General features: G+C 34.4%; 1 protein-coding gene across 3 annotated transcripts in view; it reads right to left on the bottom strand.

Moving 5' to 3' along the window:
- Positions 1-11012, bottom strand: part of LOC132747288 (dnaJ homolog subfamily B member 6-like) — a 58788-nt gene extending 47776 nt beyond the window's left edge. The window contains exon 1 of one of the 3 annotated variants that reach the window (XM_060736619.1): positions 10966-11012. The gene's annotated coding sequence lies outside the window, so the exon portion shown is untranslated. The remainder of the gene's footprint in view (positions 1-10965) is intronic. The other 2 variants (XM_060736618.1, XM_060736620.1) reach the window with 2 other exon arrangements.
- Between the last annotated feature and the right edge of the window lie 4008 nt (positions 11013-15020).

Below are 15020 nucleotides of genomic sequence, written 5' to 3'. Positions count from 1 at the left end.
TAATGGGTTTGCGACCAGCATGGATCCAGATTAGCCTGCGCATCCGCGCAGTCTGACCAGGATCCATGCTGTTCGCTTTTAAACCTTTTAACAAGTAGAGAAACTGATAGCGAACAGCATGGATCCTGATCAGACTGCGCGGATGCGCAGGCTGGTCTGGATCCATGCTGGTCGCAAACGCACTATGTTGGTTTTGTCGTGACGCGGCTCAAATATTCTTAGTTAAAAAGGAGCATAACTCCGGAACATATAGCTTTCATAATTATGCCCCTTGTCTATGTAACAACTGCACCTTGTCATGATAGGAAGTATTCCAATTTCACGTCGATAACTTTTGAAATGTTTGAAAGGTGGGCTACAAAGAAGTTATTTACGACAACAATGGCAACAACAAAACCAACGACAACAATGACCACGACAACAATGTTGACCACAACAACAACAATGATGAAGACAACAATGATGCCCCAGAGATCAAAATGCCTCGACTTTTCTTCCGAAACAAAATATAGCTGCCATTACCATTCAAAGCCTGGTCAAACTGCATTATGGGTATGTGAATTATGCAGGTTGGCCTGGCTTGATCTGTACTGGCAACGGCTAATCACAACTGGTTCAAACAGCAATTACTAATAGTTAGAGATAATATGCAAAAATAATGTCAATTTTCCATATAATTATTACACCAGGAGAAAAATAATTTGATAGTAACTAAACACACAAACAAAACTGATAAAATGCTATAATCTTAAATCATCAAATATTTTGCATGTAAAATATTTTGCACTACTGTAGCGTCTATGCAACAATCTCAGTATAGATTTTTTTTCATTTTCAGGTATGTGCATTTGTGACAGAATATGTTTGGTTATTTCTTGGATCACTATAAAGATTGCTACATGATTGTTCATCAAGATAACATAACATGTAATAGAAAGAGCACCGAAACACGAGGCTATCTGATTTGTACGAGGGGGCGTAGCCCCTGAGTATAAATCAGATTGCCAAGTGTTTTGGTGTTCTTTCTCTTTTGTATCATAGTCAAACATAAAAGCATGTTCCCTGTATCACAATATGAAACCCCGGCAAAAATGAACCAATGAACGAACATCTGGATATGACATTTCTGTCGCTTTCCCTTTCTCTGCCGTCACAATATGTAAACCCCAGCAAAAATGAGCCAATCAATGGGCATGCTCTGGAGTGCGGGTAACTAATACCCGCACTCCAGTTAACGCACTGTGCATGTGTATGTATACGATTTAACCCTGACACATTTTCAACAGAAAGGTCTCCAAACTATGATACAAGGGTTATTAATGCACTCACAGAATAAATATAACACTGGTACTATCACACTGTCTTATCACACTGTTATATGGAAAACAAACATTGTATGGAATGCTGGTAGGAAGAAAACAAAAATCTTGAAGAAAGGTTATAACAGCATTTAAACTAACCTGACCTTTTAACAAGAGCTGTCAGAACGACAGCATGCTCGACTTTTCTTAAAGCTTCAGCCTTTACATTTTTATTTTTATTTAAGGCAACAGATGTACCAATGAAAACAATCAATTTGGCCAAGGGTCAAGGGGGGTATTTTAATCTACAGGCTAAAAATACAACTGATTTTAACAGCATTTCAATCGATGATATGGATCACCACTATTTTAATAATGAAAACAATAGATAATTTATAATTTTCTACAGTTCAAAAAGGGCATTAATTCTGATAAAATCCATGTTAGAGCTATGGGCCTTGCACAGTGACCTACTATTATGCTCTTGAATAAGTAAGTAAAGTTTCAATTCATTCCTTAAAGTTAAGTTTTGAATATAACTGACTTGCAAGAAAAAACTTATTCAAAATGTGACGAGCATCATAATGCCAAGACCGACGCCTAGGTGAGTATAATACAAATATAGCTCTTCCTATTCTTTGAATAGTCGAGCTAAAAATACATGCAATGTTAAACTTTGGACCAGTTTAAAGAAGCAGCATGCCTCAAGATTTTTGCCAATTTTCATCAAATTTTGAAAACGTATTTGTCATCCTGGGCAACGGAGTGAACAATGATCTGAACATCTGCAAACAAGTTATTGGTCTAGACCTACATCAAATGAAACATTAAAATCTCGAAAAAATAATTCCAGTCCCTTCATGTCAAAAAACCACAGTTAAGTCCCTTTAACATTGAAGATATATTTTTTTTGTGTAGCCTCTTGACTTGTCAATTCAGAGCAATAGAAAATACAGAATTCCTCCTGAGTATTCCATAAGTACATATGCACCAGACATTGGTTAAATGACAGCTGGCCAAGTTTTATACAACAAAACTACTGAAAAGAACTTGTAGAGCAATTATTTCTGAGAAGACAATGCAAGTATAATCAGTGTCCAGGGAGGATTCAATCTAATTAATATATATAAAAGATGGAACAAACTTAAATTGTTCTGTTTCAAAACAATCTATAACAGTCAAGAAGAAAATCCAAATGATTGTTATTGTCATCCATACAGTCATAGAGTTGTCTATATAACTCCCGGCCTTTAAACACCAATTATAAATACATGTTTTAATTAGCCTTTAAACACCAATGTTCAGCTAGACCATGACTCAAACCCCAAACCCTCGGAACACCGTTTCACAGCGTTACCGCTGAGCTATCAGATTTTTTACAAATCATCACTCCCCTTAATAGTGAACAGTTGCAAACCATGACATACGTTTGTTTGTTTTGTTTTGTCACAAATCCAATGCTCACCAGATCACAAATCCAATGCTCTCTGGATCACAAATCCAATGCTCTCCAGATCACAAATCCAATGATCTCCGGATCACAAATACAATGATCTCCGGATCACAAATCCAATGACCTCCGGATCACAAATCCAATGACCTCCGTATCACAAATCCAATGACCTCCGGATCACAAATCCAATGACCTCCGGATCACAAATCCAATGATCTTCGGATCACAAATCCAATGATCTCCGGATCACAAATCCAATGCTCTCCAGATCACAAATCCAATGCTCTCCGGATCACAAATCCAATGATCTCTGGATCACAAATCCAATGCTCTCCTTATTGACCTCAGCAAGCTCTACTAACAAATCATTTATATCTTTTATAAGTGACAAAGGCAAGTTGGAGATGTTGTTTAGCATTCCAAAAAAAGGTGAGTTCAAAAATATTAGCACTTATTTCAATGAAGTTGTTTTTAATTAACAGTTCGCTTGAAAACAGGGAAAAAAATCCAACATCATAGATTTGAAATAAAATGTCCTTGCTAATATTTTAACCAGACCACACTTAGTCTTGAATAACAGTTGGGGGGAAAACATACCATATTTTGTAAAAATGTTGGGGAGAAAATATAGAAATGGGGCCCTGTATTTAAGCCCCAAATATTTCCAAGAATATCCAATCATGCAGATGAAAAAAATATGGATATATGTTTTTTTTGGGGTTGGGTTTTAAAGGCACAAACGCCGTAAAGGTCCAAAGTCCCTGTTGGAATTCAAACACACAGGGGAAAGGGGCAAGTGGCATAAAGTCAACAACCCTAACCATTCACCACAGTCGAACATAATAATATACAAATTACAATTAACATAACATTTCAATCTAGCAAATGTAAATTTTTCTGATAAAGCATTTCTTTGCACCATTAACAAGATTACTTAAAATAGAAACATCAAAGTTGTGGCTATCAGTGTTGAATCTTGTGTGGCCATTAAAAGGAAGGAGACCACATCAAAAACGGAGTAGAGAGAGACAGGTGACGGTGATCATTTATCATGCACTCCCCCACCAAACATGATAACATGACTCATGAAAATGTTTGTACCTGTAATTAACCCAATTACTACATGATAATTAATTTACCTTTTTACACAGGATTTTCAACTTGCTTTACTATGAAACTTAAGTATAAACAGGATGAAGTCTACACCCCTGGGGGCTGAGGGTTCGTTTACTACACTTTTCAAGACAAACTTTGAAAGAAAACTGAATAAGTAATTTACAATATGATTTCCAATACTATACATTCATAAATTATCAAAACTTATCATAAATTATCATAAATCATTACAAATTAGTACGTAGTCAGTCCTTGGAACCATCTCTATCTTCAGAATTAATGACCATTACATTTCATTACAGCTGCTGAATTTATCAAAATGTACCGGAAAGACAGTGCATTGATCAATACTGTACAGTGTTATCATTATTATTTAAGGGCCCAACCCTATATTCAGGTGTCAAATGGACATTCAGGTGGGCCCCAACTTATTATGCTTATATTCAGGTGTCAAATGGACATACAGGCGGGCCCCACCTTATATTCAGGTGTCAAATGGACATTCAGGTGGGCCCCACCTTATATTCAGGTGTCAAATGGACATTCAGGCCAGCCCCACCTTATATTCAAGTGTCAAATGGGCATTCAGGCCGGCCCCACCTTATATCCAGGTGTCAAATGGGCATTCAGGCCAGCCCAACCTTATATTCAGGTGTCAAATGGGCATTCTTGCTGGCCCAACCTTATATACAGGTGTCAAATGGGCATTCAGGCCAGCCCAACCTTATATTCAAATGTCAAAAGGCCATTCACACTTACGTGGCAATATACTGAAAGTGCATGCATATGAGCATACCATTATCTATATTGCACTAACTAACATTCAAAAGGTTTACACATCCCATTGATCTCAATAGGATGATTAATATCTATATAAAAATTGTAAATAAATGCATCTTCCTCACCAGCTGTTCTTCTCCCAACAGCTTGAGATAAATGACTCAAGCCTGTAGAGCTGCAGTCATAATTACTTTATAAGAAATCACAGTGTTTAGTTTGTTTGTTTTTTTTTGGTTTTATTGGCGCACTAATGCAGAGTAGGTCATAATTATGGCCCCGAAAACAGAAAAGATGATGTTGGCTAACCTTGGGTGTTACAAACAGTTAAAACACACCAGGGACACCTGCTGGAGCTCAGAGATGCATAGACTCTAGAAATTCAAACTCATTTATTGGCCTCTTATGTGCTCATGCAGGGTAGAACGGTGGCTGCAATTCTGATGCCTCAACCCGAACAGGTAACCCCTTCAACACAAAGGGCAAGAAACCACAGTCTATCACTATCTATGGACCTTTAGCAATAAACAAGCCCACTGGAGTATTGAATTTCAAACATAATATTTCAAATACTTATATAATGATGCAAAAACATCAAGGATGTTTCAATTAATCACAAATCTGCCCGTTGCCAGGGTACTAGTTATGATTGGGACAGAAATTCTCCAGTCTCTGGTACAAGAATTAAACTTTACCTGAACAACAACATTTTTGGCAAAGAATTTACCAAACTAATTAAAATACTTAAAACAAAACAATTAAATGTAACCTGGTTTTTTATTTCAATTTCTGTTTCTTTTTTTTTCTACTTTTTTTTTGCCTATTTACATGCATGCATTTAATGTAATTCAAAATTCAACAGTTTGTTTTTGTAAAATAATTTTAAACATTTCACACTTTGTGATTAATTAGATACACAGATAATGTGGCCCACAGCAATATGTCATCTATATTAAAACAATTGTCTTAATTTCAGTGCATTGTCATCAAAACATGTGTAAAACTGTCGTCATTTAATTGGTATATCAACACTACACTATCATTTCTTTTGCAATTATTTCAATTGAATCTAAATAATAATCTAAATGAATAATGATACTTAAGCTTCTTTTTGTGCCATCTTGCACGTTTGTTTTTTTTTGGTTGGTTTTTTTTGTCAAAAACCAACATAGTATATAGGTCATATGGTGTCTTTCCAGCTTACCTGGTGAAGAAAGACCACAGGTGCCCTTCCGTGCATTATTTCAGGCACAAATGAGCCGTGTCACGACAAAACCAACATAATGGGTTTGCGACCAGCATGGACCAAGACCAGCCTAGCCTGCGCATCTACACAGTCTGATCAGGATCCATGCTGTTCGCTATCAGTTTCTCTACTTGCTATAGGGTTTGTAAGCAAACAGCATGGATCCTGATCAGACTGCGCGGATCCAGGCTGGTCGCAAACCCAGTATGTTGGTTTTGTCGTGACGCGGCTCAAATGTAAGGTGGTTTTGCTGTTTGTTTGGTAATGTATTATACCAGTCTGATTTTGATATATTCAAATACAAAAAAATTATACACAGTCTACCAAAATTTCTCAAAGTTCTCAATCAAACACTACAAAAAAAACCCCCAAACTCTGCAAAACTTCGAACATTGGTTTTTGCATATTAAAAGTGAGGAATTTTCAATCATAGATAAATGCAACAGTACTATCAAAATAATCTGCCTATTCTAAACAGAAGCAAATTCCTTGCTGCAAGGTTCTAGTGATATAAAATACTGATCAATGTGTCTTTAATATAACTTTAATTTAATAATCATGTATTCAAGGGAGGTAATTACAATACGTCAAACATGTGTTTTAAATGCCACCTCTGAATAAAAATAACTGGAGTGGATGGTATGGTAACAAAAGATTATATCAATAAATTCATGTTACAGGAAAAAAAGCAAATGAACCGTGTCATGACAAAACCAACATAGTGTGTTTGCAACCAGCATGGATCCAGACCAGCCTGATCAGGATCCATGCTGTTCGCTTACCAACTCTATTAAAAGCTGAGAACCTGATAGCGAACAGCATGGATCATGATCAGACTGCGCGGATGGGCAGGCTGGTCTGGATCCATGCTGGTCGCAAACGCACTATGTTGGTTTTGTTGTGACGCGGCTCAACTATCATGTTACATGAATGTGTACTGGAATGCGATATAATATCTTCTATTTTCTATTAGAGTGATCAATAATAAGTAGAGGCCAGACACCATCAATTATATGCAATCAGAATCAAATATAAATAGCCATGAATCTTAAACATAATAAACATGTAAGATAAAAAAAATAACAAAACACATCAAGTACATTATTCCATACTTTTAGTTCATACAATGACTTACAGCCTACAGTTTAACTTATCATTAATTTGCAACTTCATCATATCTTCATATTTCTTAAATTTATGAACAATAACTCACAGATTACCTACAACTTAGATATAACACATCTGTTAAAGGAATATATAAAACATGTGAAGAGGGTAAGCATGAAGATCTAGCAAACTATTTGAGATTCTGACAAGATTCTGCCATGCATTTAGATGATGAATTTATTGTTAGTAAAGAAGCTACCTGTATCAATCTAGAAAACACTAGGCAGTTACTCATTCTTCAAGAATGTAAATATTTATGTAGCTGTTGTATTACTTTGGCACTGGTCATTCAACTTTTTTTTTCACCTGCCGTACCCCACCCACCCTATAAAAACATTGTACTGTATATATCTATAATAAATGCACCATGAAGTTTTTTTTAGTGTTTTTTTTTTTTATTCCTTTATTAAACCTGCCACCTCCAAACAATAAAATACAGTACATAGTAAATGCAGGAATGTAAACTATTATAATAAGATATTCTTTAATTTCTTTACATCTCACTCATCTGAAAACAGCATAAATTGTACACCTTCAAATAAATGCACCATTTATACTTAACACTGAAACTCTATAAATAACTCTTGGAAAACTTAGTTAATCTTCATAAACAAAACATCATCAGTAACCGACCGTCTGGCAACTTGGAGGAAAAGAATTTTTCAGGAAATTCAATAAAATGCAAAAATAACTGTCAATTCTTCATTCCTTTAGGGAATAGCATATTACATGTATATAAAATAGAGATACCAGTATAGGACAATAATTCATGCTCCATTAATCTTAGAGCTTGATAGTAGAACAAGAGTCTCAGTAATACAGAATTTTCCATGTTCAAAAAGAGCCATAATTGTTTAAATTCAATGTAAGAGATAGGAACCTTGGAAAGCAATCTATTATGCTCTTAAATAAGTGTGTTAAGTTTTAACCCATTCCCTTCAGCAGAGCAAAATTGCTACAGTGTAAGTACAAAATTGCCACAATGTAGTCTCAAATTGCTAAGTTAAAAATTGCCACAATATAGTCTCAAATTCCCAAGTACAAAAGGCCACAATCTAGTTTCAAATTCCCAAGTACAAAATTGCCACACAGTAGACTCAAATTTCCAAGTACAAAATTGCCACAATGTAGTCTCAAATTGCTAAGTAAAAAAATGCCAAATATAGTTTCTCAAATAATGAGGTACAAAGAAACCATTAAAATTTCCTTGTACAAAATATCTAGAAAAAAAAAAACTTCACCTTACAAGAAATTATCTGCCCAACTTAAACAGGAAGGTAATTTGAACATTATCAAAATAGGATGACCATAAAACAATTGCAACTTTGTAACCACACAGGCATAATTCATTTAAAAGGTCCTTGACCCAAAAAATATTATATGAGTTTGAAATAAAGGTTATTTACACCTGAAAGGCATCAAAAAGCTTTAAAAAAAACATTAACTTAACAACAACTTTCTATTTACATGGACCTGACAAGAACATGGCAAGGAATATATTTTGAGGGATTATGAAAATATGCAACATCCCTCACGCCCCTAGCACCGGCTTGAGCTATATTCAATTTTCAACACTTAAAAGTGCTGGAATCAATGACCTCGAAGGACCAGAAAAATATAACAACACTGAAGTGAAGTACAGAAACCCTTTGGAAACTGATGAATTAAAAGACAAGAAAAATCTACAAATATTTAAAAATAATTGAAACAAGAGCCATGTCAACATGGCCATCCCCCGCCGAATGTGTTTGCTCATTGGAAGAATGTATATGTAGTAGAGCAGAATAATTCCATTTTAAGAGGTCTTTTGGTAATGAAAAGTGATGGCTATAGTGATTACAGATTTGAAACCTATGTGAATACTGATGGCTGAAAATAACAAAGGGCAATAACTGAAAAATAATGCAGGGTAGGTTATCATTCTTGTGTACTGCATCCCTCCTCAGTAAAATCTATCCACCTATGAAGTTTCAAGTTGATACCTCGAATACTTTTTGAGAAAAAAATTGAATTGAAAAATTAAGTATGAAAAATAACAAAGGGCAATAACTCAAAAATTATAAAAGGTAGAGTTATCATTCTTGTGCACTGCACACCTCCTGAGTTAGATCTATGCACCTATGAAGTTTCATAATGATATCTCAAAGGCCTTTTGAGTTATGCTCTGGACAAAAATTAATTTTGAAAAATAAAAAAAGGGCAATAACTAAACAATTATGCAAGGTAGAGTTATCGTTCTTGTGAAGTGCACTCTTCCTCAATGAGATCCATCCACCTATGAAGTTTCAAGTTGATAACTCAAATACTTTTTGAGATAAGCTCCGGACAAAATAGTATGAAAAAGAACAAAGGGCAATAACTAAAAAATTGTACAAGGAAGAGTTATCATTCTTTTGCACAGCATTCCTGCTCAATAAAATCTATCCACCTATGACATTTCATGTTGACATCTCAAACACTTTTGAGTTATGCTCCACTGGGGTGAAAAATTATGTATGAAAAATAACAAAGGGCAATAACTCAAAAATTATAAAAGGTAGAGTTATCATTCTTGTGCAGTGCATACCTCCTGAGTGAGATCTATGCACCTATGAAGTTTCATTTTGATATCTCAAAGGCTTTTTGAGTTATGCTCAGGACAAAAATTAATTTAGGAAAAAAAACAAAGGGCAATAACTCAAAAATAATGTAGGGTAGAGTTAGCATTCTTAAGCACTGCACTCCTCCTCAATGAGATCCATCCACCTTTGAAGTTTCAAGTTGATACCTCAAATACTTTTTGAGATAAGCTCTGGACAAAATAGCATGAAAAAGAACAAAGGGCAATAACTCAAAAATTGTATAGGGAAGAGTTATCATTCTTGCGCACAACATTCCTCCTCAATAAGATCTATCCACTTATGGCATTTCATGTTGATATCTCAAACACTTTTTGAGTTATGCTCCACTCAGGTGAAAAATTAAGTATGAAAAATAACAAAGGACAATAACTTAAAAATTATAAAAGGTAGAGTTATCATTCTTGTGCACTGCACACCTCCTGAGTGAGATCTATGCACCTATGAAGTTTCATGTTGATATCTCATAGGCTTTTGGAGTTATGCTCTGGACAAAAATCAATTTTGAAAAATAACAAAGGGCAATAACTCAAAAATCATGCAAGGTAGAGTTATCATTCTTGTGCAGTGCACTCTTCCTCAATGAGGTCTATCCACCTATGAAGTTTCAAGTTGATAACTCAAATACTTTTAGAGATATGCTCCGGACAAAAATGTCGGACGGTCGGACGGACGGACGGAGACTATTTCTATATCCCCCGCCGCCTTTTCGGCGGGGGATAATAACTACATGTAAAGACAACAGTTACTCACAGTATATATTAGACTAAATCTCCCTTTTTTTAAAAAAATCAAATCTCCTTTTTTAATCTCAATCTCCTTTCTGATATTAAATCTCCATTTTAATAATTTAAATCTCCATTTTGTGATTAAAATTTATTCAGCATTTAAAGTTATTATACCTCTCCGCTGTAACTTTTATGTAAGCTTCTGAAGAAAAATCCAACGAGTAAGAAAAATTGTTTTCAAAACATAAATAAAACTTCTCACGTTTATTTGACAACCAGATTGGTCAAAGACAAAAAAGCTGTATAAATACTAAACAAGATGTTTTTTCTTACTTACTTTTATATCCCACAATATTTCATATAACACTACAATATTTCTTATAACACCTTTCTTCTTTTATCTCTCTATTTGAAGACTTTAAGATGACACCCTATTCAATCATATCTTTAAATTAATATTACTTAAACAAAACACATTGTTTTTCTTGCGATAACGACATTTTTCATAAAAATAAATACAATTAACAAAGGAAAAACAACAACTATTTTCGCACCTCACCTCCCCAAAGTTTAAGTCTCCTTGTTCCTATCTATAAGGGAAAGATCAAGTACAATATTTTACAAAAATTATCGAAATTCCCACTTTTTCAACTTCCTGTTTTCCGTTCTTTAAAACTTTACTTCAATTCCCTTCCTTGTGTTTTTCCTAGAAGTACTATTATGTAAAATCATGTCAGCCTTGACTATACATGTAGATATCAGTATCTAATTATATGTTTTATCAAAAGTTTATTTAATTTAAAGGCCCATTATGCCCCAGAAATGCTTTTATTCTTGCATGTTTTTCTCAAAAGCTTTTTATGTTTGGTGTTCTGTTGAAGAGTACAAAAAGTTACTCACTGGCCAATTACCTGAACCATCTTTTTATTCTGTTGCTAATCCAGGAAGTTAATTCAACATCGTCTTTTGTCATAAATTGTCCCGAATTCGTCAGATATTTTATCTGCCATCCAATAAATATGTTGGAAGAGCATCAAAAAATTAATACAACTGTGGCACCAATAATTATTGCTCATCCTAGGACATCTATATAATATTTACTTTATGGTGTTTCAAGAACAACACATTAAACTGGATTCTCCAAGAAACAACTTTGATATTACCTATAACCTGCAAACTTTCTGTAGTGGAATTGACCTGTATTGAATAAACGTAACTGTCTGTGTTAGAATCCCGTCAGAAGCAGAAGTTAAATTGTGCAAAGAATTAATTGAAGATCGTACAAAAATATCATTATAATTTATATTACTTTCTGATGACTATTTGTGGGCAGAATCTATTGACAATTTTTATGTTATCTTAGAATACACATTTGTTATCTTAGAAATACATATTCATTACCTCAGTATAAGCATTTGTTATCTCAGATTACACATCGATCATTATCTCAGAATAACCATTTATTATTTCAGAATACACAATGGTTACCTCAGAATACAGATTCCTTATCTCAGAATAAGCATTTGTTATCTCAGAATACACAATTGTTATCTCAGAATACAGATTTATTATTTCAGAATACACAATCGTTATCTCAGAATACACATTCGTTATCTCAGAATACACATTCGTTATCTCAGAATACACATTCGTTATCTCAGAATACACATTTGTTATCTCAGAATACACATTTCCTTAAACAAGTAACATTACTTGGTCACAGCATAATATTATCAGCTGCAAGAGGAAAAGAAATGTCTGACCTCTACCCATAACATACAACAAAAGAGTCAAAAATGAAAACCTTAACAAACACCCTAAATGGCAAAAATAGAAAATGTTGAAGGCTCGGTTTGATTGAGCAGCATGGACACTATTGGTTACTGCAAGCTATATTCCACAACAAACAGCAAACCTCCAGCAATAAGCGGAAAAGATGTTTGTGAACTTTGCAAATGAACAAGGAGTACTGAATGCAAATTTTATTACGTTACGAATATAAACAATTTGACAACAGGATGTTACTGAAACCAAACTTGGTTAAGTGTATATTTACTTGACTGATTAAATAACCTCGATATAGGGCTGCTGTTTTCATAAAGTTTCAATCAAAAGTAAACATTTTAATATAAATGCATGATATTATGCAGTCTGACAAATGTTTCTTACAATTTACTTCTAGCTTTAAGCTGAAATTGATGTTTAAATGTTGTTAATTTTTCTTTTTTCATATAAAATTATATTTTTTTTTGGACAGTTTTTTTTATGTCGCACCAACAGTATAAGGTCATATCGCGACTTTCTAGCTTTACTGTGGAGGTATACCTCAGGTGCCAATCCGCACATTTTTCCAGTCACAAATGGGCACCTGAGTAGAACCACCGACGTTCAATTTAAAGTTTCATTTACTCTGCATTAACAATAAATAACTCACGTGGCCTGAAGTAATTTTCTGTTTAATATCCATAAAATCGACTTTCAATTGATAAAGAGTGTCCGGGCAGTTAATTATATTTAAGGCAGATTAATATGTTATCCAAATAATTTTCCAACAAAAACTTCTGTCAATCCACCCATTAAAACAGTAAATCTTTTATTTCAATATATAGTCAATTCAGCTCAAAACTTGACAATTATAAAAATGAGTACATGTATAATAATGTTTGTTTTTTTCATTCCTTAAGCACTATGTCATGAATGTAAACAAAAGCAGCAAGCCATTTTCATCTTTGCTTTTATCTGGCTATCACATTGTCATATTAATTATCATACAGAGAATAAATTTAATGTTGTTTAAATGTATAATTATTATCTCACTCCTTTTTGTTAATAATTAACTTTAGGTTAATTAACAGTTTTATTTTAATGTTTCATTTTTTTCCTTTGACAATTTTTTTTTCTCTGTGTTAACATTTAAAAGGTATTATAAAATGCATAATTTTTAGTGACAAAAAAACTAAGTAAATGTTTGTTTTTACCAAAATAAGAAGTCGGTGTCCGCCTTAGCCTTAATGGGGAGAGCATCTGTTTAAGTTATCCAGGGGTAGTTGATTTGATCCTAAAAGCAAGGCAATGACAATTGACCTCGGACATTGAGTCTAATGGTCAGTTGTCTCAACGCTGATTCAACAAGAGCGATCAGTGATCACATGTGGTCGCCTCATGATGGCCAATTTCATGTTGGGACAAGTTCTGTGACAGACGGACAGACAGACGGACAGTGCACAACTCAAACTTGGTACTGATCATTCCTGTACAGTTTGGATAAAATTGCACCAGTAGTTAATGAGGAGTAGTCCGGACAAGCTTTTGTGTATCTGGCAACATACAGAAGAAAACACCTTTTTATCAAAGGGCCATAACTCGGCCAAAAATCATTCAACCGGAAAACCCGTGCAATATGCGCAAGGACTTGAGCTATTGATTAATCCTGTAAAGTTTCAATGAAATTGCATTAGTGGTATAAGAGAAGTAGTCCGGACAAACTTTAAAATAAAAAAATTATTAAAGGGCCATAACTCTGTCAAAAAATCATTGAACCAAGAAAAATGCTGACAATATGCACAACTAGACTTTGGTACTGATCATTCCTGTAAAGTTTGGATGAAATTGCCCAGTAGTTTATGAGGAGTAGTCCGGACAAGTTTTGTGCCGGACAGACAGACAGACAGACGACGGAGAAGTGATCCCTATAATGTCGCCACTTACTCCGTAGAGGCGACACAAAAATGAGCCGTGTCATGACAAAACCAACATAATGTGTTTGCGACCAGCATGGATCCAGACCAGCCTGTGCATCCGTGCAGTCTGATCAAGATCCATGCTGTTCACTATCAGTTTCTCTTCTTGTTATAGGGTCTATAAGCAAACAGCATGGATCCAGACTGCAAACGGATGCACAGGCTGGTCCTGGATCCATGCTGGTCGCAAACCCATTTTGTTAGTTTTGTCAAGACGAAGCTCATTTGTAGTCGCCATTGTGACAGAGAAATTGGTAATTACTGGTAAGTTATCCAGGAAAACCCGTTCCGTGGATATAACACAGGGATATGACCCAAAAAAAAGTTTTAAAAATCGACGTGAAAACCGGGAAAAACAAACATCTTGATACAAAGAATATGTTCACCAATTTTTCGTATATTTTGATATATTCGTACATTGTGATACAGCATAAGCCTATATACATACACCATCGCTGTTAAACTGTATTATAAAATTGTGACTGTACTGTTACACAGGTTTGACAGTAACATGTATCTAAAAGTATTCAAACTTCTGTATATAAATAATTTTTTTTAATAACAACCAAAACAAAGATTGCATTTGAGAAAAAATGCTATGCCAACCGCATTAAAACAACACTAAATAGTAGTGTAGGAACAGATTTTCTTTGTTTCTATACAATTTTGAAGATTGTCATAATGCATAGATCCCTGACCTATCTAATTATTATTAATCAGATTAGTGGTTTTAAATCTGTTGTTAACTCAATAAAAGATCAGAGTAGGAATATATCAATGCACTTGAGTCTAGTGAATTTGGTGGTGAAGGTCATATTTCACACAGCCTAAATTTCATGACTACATCAAAGGACAACATAGTAAGACACTTTGT

This window comes from Ruditapes philippinarum, unplaced genomic scaffold (genome assembly GCF_026571515.1).
Source record: "Ruditapes philippinarum isolate M1 unplaced genomic scaffold, ASM2657151v2 ctg443_1_1_1_1, whole genome shotgun sequence".
Lineage (NCBI taxonomy): Eukaryota > Metazoa > Mollusca > Bivalvia > Venerida > Veneridae > Ruditapes > Ruditapes philippinarum.
Note: the sequence above shows the minus strand (reverse complement) of the source record. Positions and strands in the feature narration are given on the sequence as shown.